Genomic DNA, 21552 nt, shown 5'->3' on the forward strand with positions numbered 1-21552 from the left:
CCCCATCATTGGCTAATTAGTACCTTGAGAAAAGTTAAGGTCCTGTGGGTTATGCTAAGCAAATCCATGTGCCCGTCAGGATGGACCACGTTATGCTATGGTAACAAACAACCTCCAACCTTGGTGGCTGACTGAGGGTTATTTCTTGGTCATGCTACATGTCCAACATGGACTTATTAGGGGGGCTCTGTGCCTTGTAGCCATTCAGGAACCAAGGCTGAGGAAGGATCTGCCACTCGGGCCCTGGGATTTGCTGCAATGGAGAAAGCAAGCTTGGGAGAATCATTGCTCCAAAATGCTTCCACCCAGATGTGACACCTGTTGTTTCTCACTTTTTACTGGCCAAAAATGTCACACAACTGCACTTTAGCAAGGCAGGGAAGTATGGTTTCTCCATGTGCCCAGAAGGAAGGGGAGAACTGGGAATATTGGTGAACACTGGCAATGCTCCAAAGCAGTAGAGACTCCAGGCAGCTCCCCTGATAGAATCAAGTCTGGACTGCTCAGAATTGTCAGAAGAAATAGAGGCTTGAGGGGGCAATCTGGTGAGTGAGTCACTAGCCCCAGGCTTTCTCTCCTTCCAGCACCCTCACTAGGCTTTGAAGACAGTGTTTACTTTAGCCTATAGGAATGCTGTGGCCTCACTGTATTGGTTCTTTCAAGAAAGGGGAGAGAAAATATAGACAGGAGGTTCATATTTACCCCTTAAACAAATGTTTTCCATGCCAGTATTAAAACCTCCAGAAGTTTGATCTTTGGAATTTCCAGGGGTCCATCAGAGCCAAAGGGGTCAGTCAAGTTCGATCCTCAGCCTGCCTGCCTACTTGCTGGGCAGTCCCTTCCTTATCCCAGCTCCATAGGTCCTGAAAACTGCTGCTCAGAGTTCCAAATGAACAAACGCTTCTGGGAACACCAGTTAGCCTAAACTTGCACAAAATACCGCAAGTATTTTTTCTTTCTTGGCCATGACACATGGCATGTGGGACATGAGTTTTTACTTCCCCAACCAGGAATGGAACCCATGCCTCCTGCCATGGAAGCACGGAGTCTTAACCACTGGACCACCAGGGAAGTCCCCAAAAGTTGCACAAAATAAAGTCATATTTCTCTCCAAAGAACACCAACATTGGGGAGATGGGGTGACACAGCTGAGAGAAAACTACAGAAATCGCCCTCCTTTTAAAGTGTTACATGTATAACCAAAGTTTCTTTTATCTTGAAAGATACTCCCTTTTTCTGTTGTCAAACAGGACCCTTCATTTCCTGCTCTGAGATTGTTCAGGTTTCCCCCAAGAGCAAGGAGTGCGTCCTGGCTTTCTATTTGCACTTGGCCCCATAGCTTCATAGAGCAGAGGAAGATTATCCCAGAGGCATTTTCATGTTTTAAGCATCAGTAGCAACTCGATCTCCGCTCCCTGCCCTCCACGCATGCACGCAGTCACGGGGGATGAACTGATTGGAGGAGTCAGAGGCAACCTCTCGTCTTAGAGCTCTTGGGTGTATGTCTACCTGAGGCCTGGGGTACAAAGCTGGAGTGAAACACAGCCCCTCCACAGTGAGCCTGGCCGACTTCAGTGGCTGAATGAATGTTGCTTATGTTCCTTCTATTTGTGTTCCAGGAACAGAAAATTTAGAAGCACTTAGACAAACATTTGCACTTTTCAAGGGAGTTCCCTTGAAATGTTGCTGACTTTTACTACTGTGCTCCTGAGAGGAGAAAAAGAGTTTTTGTTCACAACCAGACTGAGTGAAACACCAACCTGCAGGGAGGCCCATGGAGGGCCACCACTGTGGTTCCCAGTGGCCTAGTGGGAGTTCTGTCTGCAATATACGACCTTGAGGCCGAGGCCCACTTGTGGCTCGCTCACGATCCATTAGTGGGTCATGGCATTGGTAGCGGCAACCAGCATTAAAAATAATCGTGACATGGACCTTCCCTGTTGGTCTAGTGGTTAAGAATCTGCCTTGCAATGCAGGGGTTGTGGGAGCTAAGGGTGAGGGAACCAAGATCCCACATGCTGCAGGGCAACTACTGATCCTGAGCTCCACAACTAGAGAATCTGTGTACCACAAGGAAAGATCCCGCATTCTGTAACAAACACCCTGAGTGCAGCAACTAAGACCCAACACAGCCAAATAAGTAAATATTAGAAAAAATAATCGTGACAAGGTATTTGGGGAAATTTCAGCAAGCACCACAGATATTAAGAAAGGCATTATTTCATTAAATTTTTGCTTCAGTTATATATGTGTATGTGTATACTGGAGCCCAGTATAAAAATGTACTCTCATTGGGGGTCACAATCGTGAATATTTGAAAGCCACTGTCATAGATCACTTTGATTCCTTATATATTTGCAAAGAGCATGGGGTTGAAAGTAAAGCCCAGGACTATTTTGTTGATTAATTTTCTCAGCCAATTTATTTTCTTGTGTCATCACTAAAAAGTAGACTAGCCTTATTTATTCCCTGTTTAAAGACTTAGTTAGATCAAAAGAAGCAAGATTGGGCATTTCGAAGAGCACCTGGGCAATTAGAAGGTAGAATTGAGGTGCTCTTTGATGGACTTGAAGGGGCAGGAGGAAGTGGAATGTGCAAACCAGGTGGCTAATGGGTGTGCGGCTCCTGCAGTGAGGATCTGTAGAGGCCCACAGAGCGCTAATGGTTGTTTCATTTAATAAGTTAATAACTAATAATGTGAATGTCTTTGAAGGACCCTCTTGGTGTCTCACAGTGATATCTATTATTAAAGCATCCAATAAGATGAAAAACAACCTCAAGGGTAAAAGATTGAGATCATGATCATTTAGGGAAATCCTGCGATGTTACCTCAATGTCCTAGTCCTAATATTCTATATAACTGCCTTTATATGTTGTTTCTAATTCTATTCCAAATGCTTGTTGCTGTGGAGTTCAAATGGCTACCATTATTGACTATCTATTATGTGTCAGAGTCAGTGTCTGATCATAAAATTCTCTCATTCAGGCATTCTTATCCCCATTTTACAGATGTATTTAGAAACTAAGGTTTAGATAATGTTATAAGTAACTTGCAAAAGTTTTGAATCCAGATCTCTATGCTCCAAACGCACAGTAAACTCCCCTGCCTCTAGATTTGATGTGACATTTTTCACCTGTGGAAATTTTTCTCTTCTGGAGCTAATCATTGAAGTTCAGAGGAAATGACTTAAAAAAAAGATTCCAAAAGAATTGTATGCCATGACCAAGTGGAATTTACTCCAGGTGTGTAAGGCTGCCTGAATCTTTGAAAATCAATGTAATCTAACATATCAACAAACTGAAGAAAATCATATAATCATGCTAGTTGGTACAGAAAAAGCATTTGGCAAAAATCCAATACCCATTCATGATAAAAACCCTCAGCAAGTTAGAAATAGAGGAGAATGGTCTGAACTTGAGAAAGAAGCATTTAGAAGAAATCTGTAGCTAATATCATACTTCCTGGTGAAGGACTGAATGTTTTCCCATAAAGTCAGCAACACAGGGAGGATGTCCACTCTCACCACTTCTATTCACCATAATACTGGAAATTCTAGCTAGAGTCATGAGTTAAGAAAAAGAAATAAAAGACCTACATATTTGAAAGAAATAAAACTGGCCTTATTTGCAAATGATATAATTTTCTACATAGCAAATTCCAAATAATATATCCCAAATTCCTAGAAGTAAAAAGTATATTCAGTAAGATCACAGGGAACAAGATCAGTACACAAAAATCATTCATATTTCTTTTTCTTTTTTTTTTTTGGCCACACCGAGTGGCATGTGGGATCTTAGTTCCCCGACCAAGGATCAAACCTGTGGCCCCTGCAGTGGAAGCACAGAGTCTTAACCATTGGACTGCCAGGGAAGTCCCCATAAGCAATGAACACATAGAAACAGAAATTAAAAACAAATACCATTTACAATCACTCCAAATGCTTAACATATACGTGTAACAAAACATATACAGCCTCTCTATGAAATGCTGATGAAAGGACCAAAGATCTAAACAAGACACACTGTTCATGGATTGGAAGAGTCAACATTTAAAGGTATCAGTTCTCCAGAAAAAGAATTCAGAATAATGATAGTGAAGATGATCCAGGATCTCGGAAAAAGAATGGAGAAGATGCAAGAAATGTTTACCAAAGACCTAGAAGAACTAAAGAACAAACAAACAGAGATGAACAGTACACTAGAAATAGATTAATGGCAGAAAATCAAACAAATGTTTGGCAAACATGTATACATGGGAGAGACCCCAGAGAACTGAATAACTCACCAAAATGGCCAAAGCCCTCACCTTAAATACCATCTTCAGCTAAAGACAAAAGAGGATGTTGGTGCTGGGGGACATCAGTTGTGGAGGTGACCAGGAAAAGCACAGTGAGACAAAGGTAAAGTGGTTGTGTAGGTTTAAGTCCTTACCTTCTCCATTGATAAGAGTTTCTAGAGGTAAGGTTATCCACCTCTTCCTGGTACTGTGTAGGAGACACCCTTAAAGGAGATTTCCCTTCTACAGTAAAGGTCTCTTACAAAAATGTAACTTCTGCTTGGGTTTCAGAGTACCTCCCAGGTCTACTGTTTCTTAAAAAATAATCATCCTAAAATAATCCTTATGCCAGAGAGACACATTTTGGGGCAGCAAATTTTGCCCTCCTACAGAGTAATGAGATTTCTATCAATCTCAGCAAAGTCCTTGGTAGACTTAAGACAAGCATCTTTAAAGTTTATACAGAAAGACAGAGGCCATAGAATAGTTAAGCTAATCCTGACAGAAGATGGTAAAGGGGGAGGAATCACTCTATGTGAAGACTTAAGTCTTACTGTATAGCTACACTAATCAAGACAGTGTGATATTGTCAGAGATAGGCGCATAGAAACATTGATCAATGAACAGAACAGAGAACCCAGAAATGTACCCACACAAATAGGTTCAGCTTGTTTTTTTCCCTATTAATCCTCTTTTGATTTGGATTTTTCTCAGTTCCCCATCCTGTTTTTTCTTCTTTATTTTTGGCTACTCTGGATCTTTGTTGCTGCGTGCATGCTTTCTCTAGTTGAGGCAAGCCTACTCTTTTCTAGTTGCAGTGGCTTCTCTCATTGCAGAGCACAGACTCTAGGCTCACAGCTTTCAGTAGTTGCAGCTCAAGGGCTTTAGAGCACAGGCTCAGTAGTTGTGGCTCATGGGCTCAGTTGCTCCATGGCATGTGGAATCTCCCTGGACCAGGGATGGAACCCATGTCCCCTGCATTGGCAGGCGGATTCCTATCCACTGTACCACCAGGGAAGTCCTCAGCTCCTTTTTCACAAAAGTGCAAAAGCATTTCAATGGAGGAAGGATTGCCTTGTCAACAAATGGTGCTGGAGCAATTGAACATTCATGTGCAAAAAAATGAAACTAGACTTAAGCCTCACACCTTAATCAAACAGTAACTCAAAATGAATCTTGGAATTAAATGTAAAATCCAAAACTATAAAACTTTTAGGAAGAGAAAAATTCTTGGGATTTACAAAGCTAAGGAGTTCTTTGACTTGACATTGTCGGGGAGGAAGAAAGTCAAAAGAGGATATTAGGCGTAGTAGTTTCGGACTTCACAGGCAGTGGAGGCGGGGCAGGCAATTCACAAGAGATGGAAAAACAAATGTTTGGTAAATAAATGTTTGCTGAGCCATGCACAGACAGTGAAGACTCACTAATTTTAATAGACTTCCCTATGTTCCTGTCTACTCACTAGTTCGTACTGTAGTTATCTATGGTGCTAGCTCTTTTCCTGGAACAGGTCCTCTAACTGCCTAAATCCTTTTAGGCAGGAGGCAAGTCAAAGGTTCTTCCTGAGTCTTTGGGGCCTTAAAAATAACCTACATTAATCTTCAGGCCAAAGGGACACAATTCAGGGCAGTGTAGCTTGCTTCCCTACAACATGGTTGCATTTTTTGGTTTTCCCTGGCTCCCACCAATAAATTTCTTTGCGGACCATTTTTTGCTTTCTCTGGTTTAAAATATGTTCTTCAGCAAAACAGAACACTGTCCATTATGCAGAACATCATCAAAAAACTCCCCCTGGGGCTTTGAAGCGTCTCTGTGAAGCTGAGAAGTGGCATTGCGTGTTTCCCTGGCATGTGTTTTGGTCCTATAAACGAGCATCCTCTGGTTCGGGAGCTGGTTTCCAGACGGACGAACCCACCACAGCACATCACTAATTTCAGGTTAAGGCTGACCAAGAACAATTTGTGCTTTCTGGTTTCCCTGGCACATGGCTGATATTACAGGGCTGACTCATTGTGATTAATCCAGTGACTGCAGGCACAGCCTTGTGGAAAGACAAAGCCAGCATCACTTGTCTCACTTCACCACTGAGTGCCGAAGCTTCCATTTCCTCATCGGGAAAAAGCTTTTTACCTCAAAGAGCTATTGTGAGGCTTGGAGAGTTGAACTAGCTGTGAAACACTTGAGCCAGCCAAGGAAATGTGAGTCACCATTTTGAGTCTCAAATAGGATTGGATTCAGCTGTGAGTAACAGAAACCTCCAAATACTCGTGGCTTAAACAAGGTAGAAGTTTATGTCTCTCTCATGATCAAGATCCAGGGAAGTTGTAGGGGAGGAAAAATAATTTTTCTTCTACCCTCCTGAGTTCTTAGCTGAGACCCCTGTAATAAAAGATGGATTAACAGAGAAAAGGGACTTCCCTGATGGTCCAGGGTTAAGACTCTGCACTTCCAGTGCAGGCGATTCGGGTTCCATCCCTGGTCAGGGAAGTTCCACATACCATGCCATGCGGCCAAAAGAAAAAAAAAGCCTACAAGTTTTAATTAACATGTGTATCTCCTGTATATCTGGGAGAGATCCAGGAAAACTGACTAATTCCCTGAGGTGGCCTAACCAGTTTCTATACCATCTTCAGTTAAAGACAAGAGAAGGTGTGTGTGCTGGGCATGGGGGACAGTTCTGGGGGGTCACCAGGAAAATCATGGTAAACAAGGGTAAAGTTGTTATGTAGATTGAAGTTGGCACCTTCTTCATTGATAAGAGTTTCTTGTGATTTAGTCTTTCTTTCTGGTAAAGAGAGGGAGACACACTTACAAACGAAGATTTTCCTTGTAAGTGTAAATGCCTCTTACAAAAGAGTAGCTTCTGTTTTCAGAGCTTCTCCTACACCGCATTTCTCAAAATAATAAGCTGAAATAATCCTTAGGGCTGTTAAAAAAAAGACAATGGGCCCAAAATGGATTCACTTGGGCTAAACCCACGTCACCAAACCAAGACTTAACACCTAATTTAAATACAGTTTCAACCTCTCCCAGGAGTAGACTCTTAAGCCAATCAGTTTGGAAGGTCAGCACTAACGAGGTAATCTGCCTGATGGATTCCTGCCATCTCCCAAAGGAGCTTGACCTTGCCACAATCCTCTCTTTGCTAGTAACTTCCTTGTCCTGCCCTCTTCTGCCTATGAAAAGGCAAAATAAAAATCCTTCATTTTGTACAGCTCCTCAGAGCTCCTTTTAATCTGCTGGATGGGATGCTACCCAGTTCATAAATCACTGAATAAAGCCAATAAGATCTTTACAATTGGGAATTCCCTGGTGGTCCAGTGGCTAGGACTGATTCTGCACTTCCATTGCTGGGGGTCTGAGTTCCATCCCTGGTTGGGGAACTAAGATCCTGCAAGCTGCACAGCGTGGCCAAAAAAAAAAAAAACCCAAACAAGAAAAAGAGACCTTTATAATTTACTTAGTTGAACTTTTTTTTTTTTTTTTCTTTTGCCTTGGCAAAAAGGCATTTTTTGGAGTGGTGCTACCCTCCAAAATCTGGAGCCTGTGTGGCAGCTCTGCTCCACAAAGCTCTTAAGGACCCAGATTCTGCCTATGTTATTGGTCGTCTGTGTGTGGTTTCTCTTCTCACAGTCACCTCTTGATCCAAAAGGGCTGCAGAGCATCATCCAATTCTGTCTCCTCTACTTAATACTTCACTCTTGTCACTTCTGTTACCACATGAGTGGTAACGTTTCCCACATTAAACAATTCTGTGACACCAGCTAAATGTCCTACAATTTAACTCAATTCTGACACCGTCTACCTGGAGATAGAATCAGGCCCTTCTCTGATGTTGAAAGCTCAGCTTCTCTATACATGGGTGCCGGATCTAATCTCGGAGATAGAGTTTTGGGTGAAGTAGAAAAGAGTAGCTTTATTGCACACTTTATCCATACTTCGGGGTGTGGATGGGGAGGCATTTTTTGTTCACCAACCAGGAAGCTCTCCAAACACTGTCCTTTTGGGTTTTTGTGGAGTCATAATTGATTAAATCCTTGACCGTTGGTGATTAATTCAATTTCCAGCTGCTCCCAGGAGTTGGGGGTGGGGGGTGGGGTGGAGATGAAATTTCTAACCAGTCCCCATCCTGAGGCTAATCCAGGAGCTTGCCCCAAACACCTAATTAACATACCCACTGGTCTTGAAAGGGACTTGTTAAGAGTAACAGAAGTCACCTTCATGGCTTTTATCACTTAGGAAATTCCAAGGGTTGTAGGAGCTCTATGCTAGAAACAAGATCAAATACATATTTCTTAGTATAAATCATGGTATCGTGCCAACACATCCTCAGTCAAGCCAGAAGGAGGGAGAAAGAGGGTGAGGAAAACCACATCTTCTATCAAGAATGCTCTCTGACAGTTGCACAAACCCCTCTGCTCCCATCCTGTTGGCCAAACCCAAGTCACATGACTAAACCAAAATGCAGAGGAGGCTGGGAAACGTCATTTTCCTCCCACCCAGTTATATAGCCAGCTAAACAATGAGGATTCTATTACTGCAGATAAAGGGAAATTATATAAAAAAGGGAGACTGCCACAACTTGGTTGGTACTCTAGGAAAGTGGAGGACTGTTATCTAACTTCCCCCAGTCACCTGGGGAAAGGTTGTGTTGTCAGCAGACTTTGATTAAGGCAATCAAAATATTCACAAGTGTACTTTCACATCCAAACTTCTCCAGGGTCACATCTGGACTAAAAGTCAGAGCCCCAGCCCTCCACTCCCATCCCCATCCCTGAGAGAACTCGCCCGACTTCCCAATTTTGTAAACTCTTGTATGGTCAGGCCATTCATGATGGTTGCCATTTTTTTTTTCCTTTTTTTGCCATTTTGAATGGCTATACATCCCCAGCTGGACCAGTGCCTGCTTCACCTACACCTATTCACATGACTGACCTTCCTACATATTTGCCCCAGGCTCCAGTCAGTGGCTTGTTCTAACCTTTAGATCAGAATATCACCATAGAGCTTATCAGAGGGGCGGTGAGCGGTGTGTCCCTCTGCTGGTTTCCTTGTTAACCACTGACCAGTCCACCTGACGTCAATTTCCCCTATAATTGACAGCCTCCTCCCATCCCCAGACTGAAGACTGCCTCCACAACTTGCTGGCGAGATGTTGCTCCAGGGTTTTGCTTTAGATATGTAAACTTTCCCGTTCATTAAACTGTTGCTGGAGAGCAAATGTCTCGTCCTGGGACCCCAAAGTGAACGGCCTTCACTCTGCGCAGGAAATAATTCAAGAGCAAGTCAAAGAAAAGCCAAGGTGAGTTTATTTAGAGGGATATGTATTCCACAGGCAGAGTGCAGACTGTCTCAGAAAGTGAGAGCGGCTCTGGGGTGTGGGGTCATTGGTTTCTTTGGACTGAATCATTTTATACGCTACCCAGTGTGAGGAATGTTCTTGCTGTTTCAGGGAAGAGTGGGGTCTTGGCAGGAATTGGGCCTCTGCCCACTTTTTGGCCTTTTATGGTTGTCTTGGTACTGTCATCGTGTGAGGGGGCGTGATTTTAAGTGTTACAATGAAGGTGTGTGTGTGCTCAGTCAAGTCCGACTCTTTGCGACCACATGAACTGTAGCCTGCCAGGCTCCTATATCGAAGGAATTTTCCAGGCAAGAATACTGGAGTGGGTTGCCATTTCCTCCTTTGGGGGTTGTTCTCAACCCAGGAACTGAGCCTGTGTCTCCTGCATTGCAGACGGATTCTTTACCACTAGAGCCACCTGGGAAGCCCTGTTACAAGGAAAGTATAATGAGCTAAAAGGAAAGTATAATGAGCTAAAGGTCAATGACTGGGCTCTTCTCAAAGCCATCTTGGTTTGAGCTGGTTCCTGTCGGTCATTCTTGCATCCCAGCTGTGCTCCCTCTTCATTTATTTAGTGGTTGCGCCCTGCCCCCTTCCCTCCAGTCTCATTTTCCCCTCAGAGACTTTTCTCCCATAGTCTTCTGGGAAGCAGAAGGGTCACGGTCCTTCTGTAACTGCTTCAGAGCTGAGTAATGGCATCAACCCTGCTGGTCAGGGAGTAGAAATCTCTGGATGCCTGGTCTAGGGGTCCCCGGGGCAGGACAGCTTGTTTTAAGTTGAAGGGCAGTATGGCCTGGAATCCTTGCATAGCCATCATTTTGATGTGGAACTGTTGTAACCTGGAAAACATGAACTTTACCAAGTGTTTCAAGAGGCAGAGTCTGAAGAGGAGGATGACCACGACTAGGCCTGGGAGGGGCAGGAACCCAGTAAGGCTATGGAGGATGCTCTTAACGGAGAACCACATGGCATTAGGGTCTGACCCCTGGTTGTAGGGTGTAACCATGATGCTTGTTCATAAATCTTCTTGATGTCCATCTTGATTTGGCCCGAATTGTTGACACAAGTAGAGCAGGTTTCGTCTATGACTGCACAAACACCACCCTGCTCAGCCAGCAAGTAATCTAGGGCCTTTCTATTGTCCATAACCACACTGGCCAGTGAGTTTAAAGAAGTTGAAAGTCTGTTTAGGGCATTTCCAGTGGTCAGGGCCGGACTCTCTATAAAGTGTTGGTTACATTTTCTAGGGTTACCTCATAGTTGGCAAAGCCTCCCCATGGAGCTGCCAATCCCCCTGCCAGTCCTATTCTTGCCAGTATTAATCCAATGGCCCTCTTGGGATGGTACTGAGTGTTACTATGTAGTGTTACTAAGAATGGGACCCAATGTCCTAATGTATCGGCAGGCTCCCTTGTGCCACACACCATCAACCTAAGGATAAGCATTTACACAGGGGCCAATTTTTCTCCCGGCTGCCCTTGTCTTTGGGCCCTCTTTCTGGCGAGTGCCACATACGCAGACATATTCTGAAGCTGCAATAAGAGATCTGGGAGCAGACGAATTTAACAAGGAAGCCACCGTCTGAATCCATGGAAGGGACGAGTTTTGAACACAACTTGGGGATAAGGGCCCATTAATAAATTCAAAATAGTTAAGTTCTGGAGTATTCCATGCCCTTGGCTTAGATGAGATGGTGAAGAGGGTTTTACCTACAGCTTCTGTGAAGTCCAATTTTTAGTCCATGGCACATGGGCTTCATTCTCAGCACACAGAGTGGAGGTGTTTGTGGGAAGGCAGTTTGGGTCCAGGTTCCAAAACGCTGTGATGATGTTACCATCCGGTGGCCACGGATTGCTCCAAAGAGGCTCACCACAGCCAAGAGAACCATTAGAGGTGTAGTAGCATTGGAAGCATAACTGGTTTTCTGGATAACAAAAACAGCCATCATTAATGGAAAAGTTATGTCACCTTTTAAAGAGAGTTAAACTTGGCAAAGTATTGAGCCTGAAGGGAGTAGTGCCCAGCACGCTCAAATCTTAGGCATGGAGGGGAGTGGGCGCTGGATTTTTATGTGTGTGTGTGTTTTAATCTTATTCTGTGCTGGGTCTTTGTTGCTGCCTGGGCTTTTCTGTATTGCAGTGTGCTGGCTTCTCATCGTGGTGACTTCTCTTGTGGTGGAACACTGGCTCTAGGGTGTGAAAACTTCAGTATTTGGGGCATGTGGGCTTCAGGAGTTGCGACTCCTAGGCTCTAGAGCACAGGCTCAATAGTTTAGGCACGTGGGCTTAGTTGCCCTGCAGCATGTGGGATCTACCTGGATCAGGGAGCGAACCCATGTCTCCTGCACTGACACGTGGATTCTTTACTACTGAGCTACCAGGGAAGCCCCACCATGTTTGAATTGATAATACTCTGTTGTGTGTACCTATTTGTACCTGTAACAATTGTTGTAAGCCAGGATATTTATGGCAGACACAACATTTAACTAGTTTTTCTCCTAGGGAGACTACTTCAGATGTTGACTAAAGCATTATTTTCCCATTTTGTCTGAGCCATGACATTGTCAGAAGTCCTACTAGGAGTATCATAGCTTTTGACATCATATTACTATATTTTTGTCTCAGACCCAGTAAGGATAAAGAAGATATTTACCAGGGCGAGGGCTTTCTGAAAAGCTGCAGAGTAAGAGCATGATAGAAACACAAAGATTACTAGGCCAACCTACCACAGCCATGTGAAGTCACTTACCTGTTCTCTTGAACAGGTATCTGAGGTCTTCCACGGGCTCGCAAGAGTAGGCCGTCTCTGGTTCCTGTTAGGGCTTAAAAGATACAGGTTTTATTCTAGACAGATGTACCCAACTAGTAACTCTCTGTAGCTTGTCAGCAGTTGGGGCACTTAGTAACATTTGATATGGTCCCTTCCATTTTGGTTGTAGCTGGTACTCACGTGACTCTTCCCTTAAGTTTTTAGTAGGACAGAGTCCCCTGACTGGACTGAGACCTTGACCTTCTCTCTTGGGGGGGGGGGACAGCACTTTGTTTCTGTATTCTTGGATGGTCTTTTGAACCTGGCTCAAGTTAACAACTGGGGAAACCAGTTTATGGATTTCCTCATGGAATAAGAGATCTGAAGTTAAAAAGGGGTTTCCCATAGATCATTTCAAATGGGCTACGTTTTAAAATTCCCTTTAGGGCCATTCTAGTCCATAGAAAGGCTACAGGCAGGAGGGAGACCCAGGTTTCTGAAGTCTCTTAGCACAGTTTAGTGAGTGTTGTTTTTAGATTTGCTTTTTCTACCTTGCCTGACGGCTGGGGCCTCCAGGAAGAGTAGAAGCAGTGGTTAATACCCAGAGCTGCAGAAACCTTGTGGGTCACCTTGGTGGTGAAGGAAGGTCCTTTATTACTCTGTAGGCTTTTGGGCGACTTGAATCTCCGAATTATCTCTTAAAGTAGAAATTTGGTGACACCTTGTAGTTTTGATTTTGATTTCTCTAATAACTAGCAATGTTGAGCATCCTTTCATGTGTCTTTTGGCCATCTGTATCCATCTGTATATCTTCTTTGGAGAAGTGTCTATTTAGATATTCTGCCCATTTTTTGATTGGGTTTTTTGTTTGCTTGATATTGAGCTGTATGAGCTGTTTGTATGTTTTGGAGATTAATCCCTGGTTGGTTGCGTTGTTTGCAAACACTTTCTCCCATTCTGTAGCTCGTCTTTTTGTTTATGGTTTCCTTTGCTGTGCAAAAGCTCTTAAATTTAATTAGGTCCCATTTGTTTGTTTTTGTTTTTATTTCCACTACTCTAGGAGATGAATTCAAAAAGATATTGCTGTGATTCATGTCAAAGAGTGTTCTGCCTATGTTTTCCTCTAGGGGTTTTACAGTATCTGGTCTTAACATTTAGGTATTTAACCCATTTTTATTTTTCTGTGTGGTGTTCTAATGATCTATTTTCATTTTTTACATGTAGCTTTTACATTTACCAGTTTCCCCAGCACCACTTACTGAAGAGACTTTTCTCTGTTGTCTTTCCTCCATTGTATATTCTTGCCTCTTTTGACGTAGATTAATTGACCCTACATAGATGCTTGGATGTATTTCTAGGCTTTCTGTCCTGTTCTATTGATCTATATGTCTGTTTTTCTGCCAGTATCATACTACTTTGATTACTGTAGATTTGTAGTATAGTGTTAAGTCAGGGAGCCTGAATCCTCCAGCTCCATTTTTTTTCTCAGGATTGCTTTGGCTATTTAAAGTTTTTTGTGTTTCCATACAGATTTAAAATGTTTTTGATCTAGTTCTGTGAAAAATGCCATTGGTAATTCTTTAGGGATTGTATTGAATCTGTAGATTGCCTTGGGTGGTATAGACATTTTGATAATACTGATCCTTCAATTTAAGAACATGGTATATCTTTCCATCTGTTTGTGTCATTTTTTTTTTGCTTTTTCTGTATGCTATGTATTTTATATATTTATTGAACTTTTTATTTTGTATTGGGGTATAGCCAGTTAACAATGTTGTGGTAGTTTCAGGTGAACAGCAAAGGAACTCAGCCATACATACACATGTATCCGTTCTCCCCTCAACTCCCCTCCCATCCAGGCTGCCACATAACAGTGAGCAGAGTTCCCTGTGCTATACAGTAGGTCCTTGTTGGTTATCCATTTTAAATATAGCAGTGTGTACATGAGTTTGTGTCATCTTTGATTTCTTTCATCAGCATGTTATAGTTCTTGAAGTATAGGTTTTTGTCTCCTTAGGTAGGTTTTTTTTCCTATGTATTTTATTCTTTTTATGAGATGGTAAGTGGGATTGTTTCCTTAATTTCTCTTTCTGATCTTTTGTTGTTAGTGCAATAGATTTCTTTGTATTAATTTTGTATCCTGCACCTTTACTGAACTCATTGAGCTCTAGTATTTTTCTGGTAGCATCTTTAGGATTTTCTATGCATAGTATCATGTCTTCTGCAAACAGTGACAAATTTACTTCTTTCCCAATTTGGATTCCTTTTCTCTTTCTTCTTTGACTGCAATGGCCAGGACTTCCAAAACTATGTTGAATGAAAGTGGTGAGAGTGGATATCCTTGTCTTATTTCTGATCTTTTCTTTTTAATATATTGAAATGTAGTTGACATACAATGTTTCAGGTGCACAGCAAGGTGATTCAGTTATACAAATACACATATATTATTTTTGAAATTATTTTCCATTGTAGGTTATTACAAGATAATGATTATAGTTCCCTATCCTATATAGTAAACCTTTGTTGCTTGTTGCATATTTATTTTTTAATTAGATATCTAGCATTCTATGCTGGAGAAGGCAATGGCACCCCACTCCAGTACTCTTGCCTGGAAAATCCCATGGACGGAGGAGCCTGGTAGGCTGTAATCCATGGGGTCGATAAGAGTCGGACACAACTGAGTGACTTCACTTTCACTTTTCACTTTCATGCATTGGAGAAGGAAATGGCAACCCACTCCAGTGTTCTTGCCTGGAGAATCCCAGGGACAGGGGAGCCTGGTGTGCTGCCGTCTATGGGGTCGCACAGAGTCGGACACGACTGAAGCGACTTAGCAGCAGCAGCAGCAGCAGCAGCATTCTATTCATACTGAGTCAAATAAGTGGAATCAAAATGTCATAATTTTTTAGTTAGGCAAAAATTCATAGGTTTTCTAAAATATATATATTATACATATTTATATGTATACAAAAGCTTTTCTACTACACTTGATAAAAAGACTTGAGAAAGAACATTTAAAAAAGAGAGATGGAGAAATTGGAGAACATAAACTAAATGAAATGGAAGCACTGAATATGAAATAGAAAAAGTGAAACAAACTAGATAAAAGTAAAAGAACATCATACAGTCCAGTTGTTTTTAAACATGACTGCTCATTAGAAACATATCTGGAGCTCTGGAGAAAAAAATCAATACCTGAGCACTTGTATTTTTTGAAAAATTTCAAGATAATTCTGATATGCATCTGGATTTTAAATGATTGCAGGTTTTTCTATTAAATGGTAGTTTTAGTGATATAGAATTCTATTATTTTTCTGTTGACCAGTCAGGATACAATGGTATTAAGTGAGTAAGTTACATAATCACGAGAGTAAAAAATGTTTTATCAGTTTTCACAATCAATAGCCAGACAAAAAGTAAAAGATAATTACAATTGTGAGTCATAATGGGAACAGGATTAACTTAACAATATAAAATAATTACATACAATTTGGTGGGGGGTGGTGGTCAGGCAGAGTGATGTGGTAAGTGGAAGTTCATAATGCACATGTTTTAATCCACCCAGCCAGTCTGTGTCTTTTGGTTGGTGCATTTAATCCATTTGCATTTAAGATAGTTATTGATGTGTGTGATCCTATTACCATTTTCTTGATTGTTTTGGGTTTACTTTCTGTGGGTCTTTTCCTTCTCTTGTGTTTCCTGCCTAGAGAAGTTCCTTTAGCATTTGTTGTAAAGCCGGTTTGGTGGTGCTGAATTCTCTTAACTTTTGCTTGTCTGAAAAGCTTTTGATTTCTCCATTAAATCTGAAGGAGAATCTTGTTGGGTAGAGTATTCTTGGTTGTAGGCTCTTCCCTTTCATCACTTTAAATATATCATGCCATTCCCTTCTGGCTTGCAGAGTTTCTGTTGAGAAATCAGCTGATAGCCTGATGGGAGTTCCCTTGTATGTTATTTGTTGTTTTTCCCTTGTTGCTTTTAATATTTTATCTGTGTCTTTTTGTTTGTTTAGTTTGATTACTGTGTGTCTTGCTGTGTTCCTCCTTGGGTTTATCCTGCCTGGGACTCTCTGTGCTTCCTGGACTTGGTTGACTATTTCCTTTACTATGTTTGGGAAGTTTTCAGTTATTATCTTTTCAAGTATTTTCTCAGGTCCTTTCTCTCTCTTTTCTCCTTCTGGGACTCCTATAATATGAATGTTGGTGCATTTAATGTTGTCTAAGAGGTTTCTTAGGTTGTCTTCATTCCTTTTCATTCTTTGTTCTGTGGCAGTGATTTCCACCATTCTGTCTTCTAGGTCTTTTATCCATTCTTCTGCCTCAGTTATTCTGCTATTGATTCCTTCTAGTGTATTATTCATCTGTTAGTTCTTTAGTTCTTATAGATCTTTGGTCAACATTTCTTGCATCTTCTCAGTGTTTGCCTCCATTCTTTTCCTGAGATCCTGGATCATCTTCACTATCATTATTCTGAATTCTTTCTCTGGAATGTTGCCTGTCTCCACTTCACATATCTGTTTTTCTGGGGTTTTATCTTGTCCCTTCATCTGGGACATACCTTTCTGCTTTTTCAGCATGATTAACTTTCTGTAATATGGTTTTTGTTTTAGCTGCTGTGGGGCTGTGCTTCTTCTTGCTTCTTCTGTCTGCCCTCTGATTGATGAGGCAAAGAGGCTTGTATAAGCTTCTTGATGGGAGGGATTGATGGGTAAAACAAGGCCTTGCTCAGTAAAGCTGTAATGCAATTACCTGCTGATGGGTGGTGTTGCACTCCCCCCAAGTAGTTGTTTGGCCTGAGGCAACTCAGCCCGGGGGCCTACAGGCTCTATGGTAGGGTTAATGGTGAACTTCAGGAGGGTTTATACCAAGGGGGACCTTCCAGTGCTCCTGTCCCTGTGGTGAGCCCCTGCTGACCCACGCCTCCACAGGAGGCCCTCCAACACTGGCAGGTAGTTTTGGTTTAGTCTCCTGTGGGGTGACTGCTCTTCTCCTCTGGGTCTTGGTGGGCACAAAACTGGAGTCTCTGTTTCTACCAGTCCTCTGGAAGTCCTATAATCAAATCCTGCTGTCCCTCAAGGCCAAATTCTGTGGGGATTCCCAGTCCCTTTGTCAGATCCCCAGGTTGGAAAGCCTCATGTGGGGTTCAGAACCTTAACAACAGTGGGAGAACTTCTTTGGTATTACTGTTCTCCAGCCTGTGGGTCACCCACCTGGCAGGTATGGGGTTTGATTTTATCATGATTGTGCCCCTCCTACTGTCTTGCTGCAGCTTCTTCTTTGTCTTTGGATGTGGAGTATCTTTTTTTTTTTTGGTAGATTCCAGCGTCTTCTTGTCGATGGTTGTTCAATAGCTAATTGCAATTTTGGTGCTCTCGCAGAAGGAGATGGGCACATGTCCTTCTACTCTGCCATCTTGAACCGGAAGCCTGTTCATGATCTTAAAGGGAATGCTTTCAGCTTTTCATCATTGAATATGATATTAGCTGTGGGTTTGTCACAATGGCTTTTATTATGTTGACATATGTTCCCTGTATGCCCATTTTCTGGAGAGATTTTTTTTTTTAAAAAATCACAAACGTATGTTGAATTTTATCAAAAGATTTTTCTGCATCTATTGAGATAGTCATATGATTTTATTCTTCAGTTTGTTAGTGTAGTGTATCACTGATTAATTTGTGGATATTGAAAAATCCTTGCATCCCTGGGATAAATTCTACTTGATCATGGTGTATGATCCTTTAATGTGCTGTTGGATTCAGTTTGCTAGTATTTTGTTGAGGATTTTTTGCACCTATATTGTATCATCAGTGATACTGGCTTGTAATTTTCCTTTTTTTTTTCGTGGTATCTTTGTCTGGTTTTGGTATCAGGGTGGCCTTATAGAATGAGTGTGGAGGTGTTCCTTCCTCTGCAATTTTATGGAATAGTTTCAGAATAGGTATTAACTCTTCTCTAAATGTTTGACAGAATTTGCCTATGATGCCATCTGGTGCTGGACTTTTGTTTGTTGGGAGTTTTGAAATCATAGCTTCAAATTTCAGTACTTGTAATTGGTCTGTTTACATTTTCTATTTCTTCCTGGTTCAGTCTTGGGAGATTGTACCTTTTTAAGAATTTGTCCATTTCTTCTAGGTTTTTTATTTTATTGGCATAGTTGCTTACAGTACTCTTTTATTGGTCCTTTGTATTTCTGTGGTGTCGGTTGTAACTATTTTCATTTCTAATTTTATTGATTTGGGCCCTCTCCTTTTTTTGTGATGAGTTTGGCTAAAGGTTTAACAGTTTTGCTTATCTGTCCAAAGAACCAGCTTTTGATTTCATTGATATTTTCTACTGTTTTCTTCTCTATTTATTTCCGCTCTGATCTTTATGATTTCTTTCCTTCTGCTACCTTTGGGTTTAGTTTGTTGTTTGTCTAGTTGCTTTAGGTGTAAGATTAGGTTGTTTATTTGAGATTTTTCTTGTTTTCTGAGATTAGCTTATATCACTGTAAGATTACATCTTAGAACTGCTTTTGCTGCACCCCATAGGTTTTGGATTGTCACATTTTCATTTGTTTCTAGGTATTTTTTGATTTCCTCTTTCATTTCTTCAGTGATCCATTGGTTGTTTAGTAGCATATTGTTTAGCCTCCACGTATTTGTGTTTTTTAGAGGTTTTTCTTTCTAGTTGATTTCTAATCTCATAGCATTGTGGTTAGAAAAGATGTTTCATGTGATATAAATTTTCTTCAATTTACTGAGACTTGCTTTATGGCCCAGCATATGATCTGTCCTGGAGAATGTTCCGTGTGCACTTGAAGAATGTGTATTCTGCTCTTTTGGATGGAATGCTCTGTAATATCAATTCAGTCGATTTGGTCCAATGCAGCATTTAAGGCCTGTGTTTCCTTATTGAATTTCTGTCTGGATGATGTGTCCATTGATGTAAATGGGGTATTTTTTAAAATGCTTTTTTATTAATTTTTATTGCAGTGTAATTGCTTTATGATGTTGTTACCTTCTACTGTATAGCAAAATGAATTAGCTGTATGTATACATATATCCCTTCCCTTTTGGATTTCCCTCCCACTTAGGACATCACAGTGCATTAAGTAGAGTTCCCTGTGCTATACAGTATGTTCCCATCAGTTGTCTATTTTATATATGGTGTCAATAGTGTATATGTGTCAATCCCAATCTCCCAATTCACCCTACCCCCTCACCCACCTTGGTATCCATATATTTGGTCTCTATGTCTGTGTCTCTATTGCTCCTTTGCAAATAAAGTTATATATACCTGTTTTCTAGATTCCATATATATGCGTTAATATACAATATTTGTTTTTCTCTGACTTACTTCACTCTGTATGACACATTCTAGGTCCATCTGTGTCTCTACAGATGACCCGATTTTGCTCCTTTTTATGGCTGAGTAATATTATATTGTATATATGGACCACATCTTCCTTATCTGTTCCTCTGTTGATGGACATTTAGGTTGTTTCCATATCTTGGCTATTGTAAATAGTGCTGCTATGAAGATTGGGGTGCATGCACCTTTTAGAATTAGAGTTTTGTCTTTTCTGAATATATGCCCAGGAGTGGAATTGCTGGATCATATGGTAACTCCACTCTTAGCTTTTTTAAGGAAACTCCATACTGTTCTCCATAGTAGCTGCACCAATTTACATCCGCATTAACACTGTAGGAGAGTTGAGAGTTCCCCTTTCTCTATGCCCTCTCCAGCATTTATTGTTTGTACATTTTTTGATGATGGCCATTCTGACTGGTGTGAGGTGATACCCCATTGTAGTTTTGATTTGCATTTCTCTAATAATTAGCAACATTGAGCATCTTTTCATGTGTCTGTTGGCCATCTGTATAGCATGTATCTTTGAACACTATAGTTTTGCTTGTTTTCAATGTTTAAATGGAATCATACTCTACATATCCCTTTGTGTGTATCTTCTTTTTATTTGGCATTATGAGTTTTACTCTTGTTTTGTGTGGTATAGTTTGCCCATCTTCCTTGCTTTATGATATCTCATTGTATACTATATATACTACAGTGTATATACTTGCTCTACTGCTGCTGGATATCTGGATTATTTCCACTTTGGGGTTCTTGGGAATAATGCTACTATTAATAATCTTCTACATATTACTATTCTGTACAAGTATGTACATTTCCATTGTATATATACCAAGGAGTGGAAAAACTGGGTCATGGGTTATCCATTAGTTGATAATGCCAAATTGTTTGTCAATTACAAGTTACATTTCCTCCCATGCAGTATGAAGTCCCCATTCCTCCACATCATTACCAGTACTTGCTACTGTTTGATAACACCAGTGTGTGTTGACTGTATAGTAGTATCTTGATGTTTTAATGTACACTTCTCTGATCACTGCTGATGTTGAGAATATTTTTATGTTTCTTGGTTAGTTGGGTACCTACTTTTGTGAGGTACCTGTTGAAGTCTTGTACATTTTTCCACTGGATTGTTTGTCTTATTGATTTGTACGAAATCACCCATTGACATATTTTGTAATATTTTCTCCCATTCTATGACTTGCCTTTTCAGCTTCTTAATCATATCTTTTGATAGTGTTAAATTATTCCTAAGATCCTAAATTTAATATTCTTGTTTATCAGTCTCTTTCTTTATGGTTTATGCTTTTTGTGTCCTGTTTAAATCATCTTCTCCTACCCTACATTATGAGGATATTCTAGAATACTATTTCTGTAGAAGCTTTATTGTTTTGCCTTTCACAGTTTGGTTGCTCTGTCGTGTCCGACTCTTTGCCACCTCATGGACTGCAGCACGCCAGGCTTCCCTGTCCTTCACTATCCCCTGGAGTCTGCCCAAACTCATGTCCTTCAAGTTGGTGATGCCATCCAACCAGCTCATCCTCTGTCATCTCCTTCTCCTCCTGCCTTCAATCTTTCCCAGCATCAGGATCTTTTCCAATGAGTCAGTTCTTTACATCAGGTGGCCAAAGTATTAGAGTTTCAGCATCAGTCCTTCCAATGAATATTCAGGACTGCCTTTCACATTTAGATCTATATTCTGTGTGTCTGATGTAAAGTATGGCTCAAGAATTTTTTTTCCACATGTTTATCCAGTTGTTGTCACATATTATTTATTGAAAAGACTGTTCTTTCCCCACTGCCCACCTGTCTGCTAAGGTCCAAATATGCTGGGACTC

At 41.1% G+C, this 21552-nt stretch overlaps 1 long non-coding RNA gene across 6 annotated transcripts in view; it reads left to right on the top strand.

Annotated features, from left to right (window-relative positions):
• Positions 1 to 8809: 8809 nt before the first annotated feature.
• The window catches only part of LOC147340204 (uncharacterized), a 39749-nt gene continuing 27006 nt past the window's right edge, over positions 8810 to 21552 (top strand). For 2 of the 6 annotated variants that reach the window (XR_015158668.1, XR_015158669.1), the window contains exon 1: positions 8810 to 9578. This is a non-coding gene — a long non-coding RNA (uncharacterized LOC147340204). The remainder of the gene's footprint in view (positions 9579 to 21552) is intronic. The other 4 variants (XR_015158667.1, XR_015158666.1, XR_015158665.1 and 1 more) reach the window with 4 other exon arrangements.

Source organism: Bos grunniens, chromosome X, assembly GCF_055505025.1.
Source record: "Bos grunniens cultivar Pamir isolate PY7600 chromosome X, Bosgru_T2T1.0, whole genome shotgun sequence".
Taxonomy (NCBI): Eukaryota; Metazoa; Chordata; class Mammalia; order Artiodactyla; family Bovidae; genus Bos; species Bos grunniens.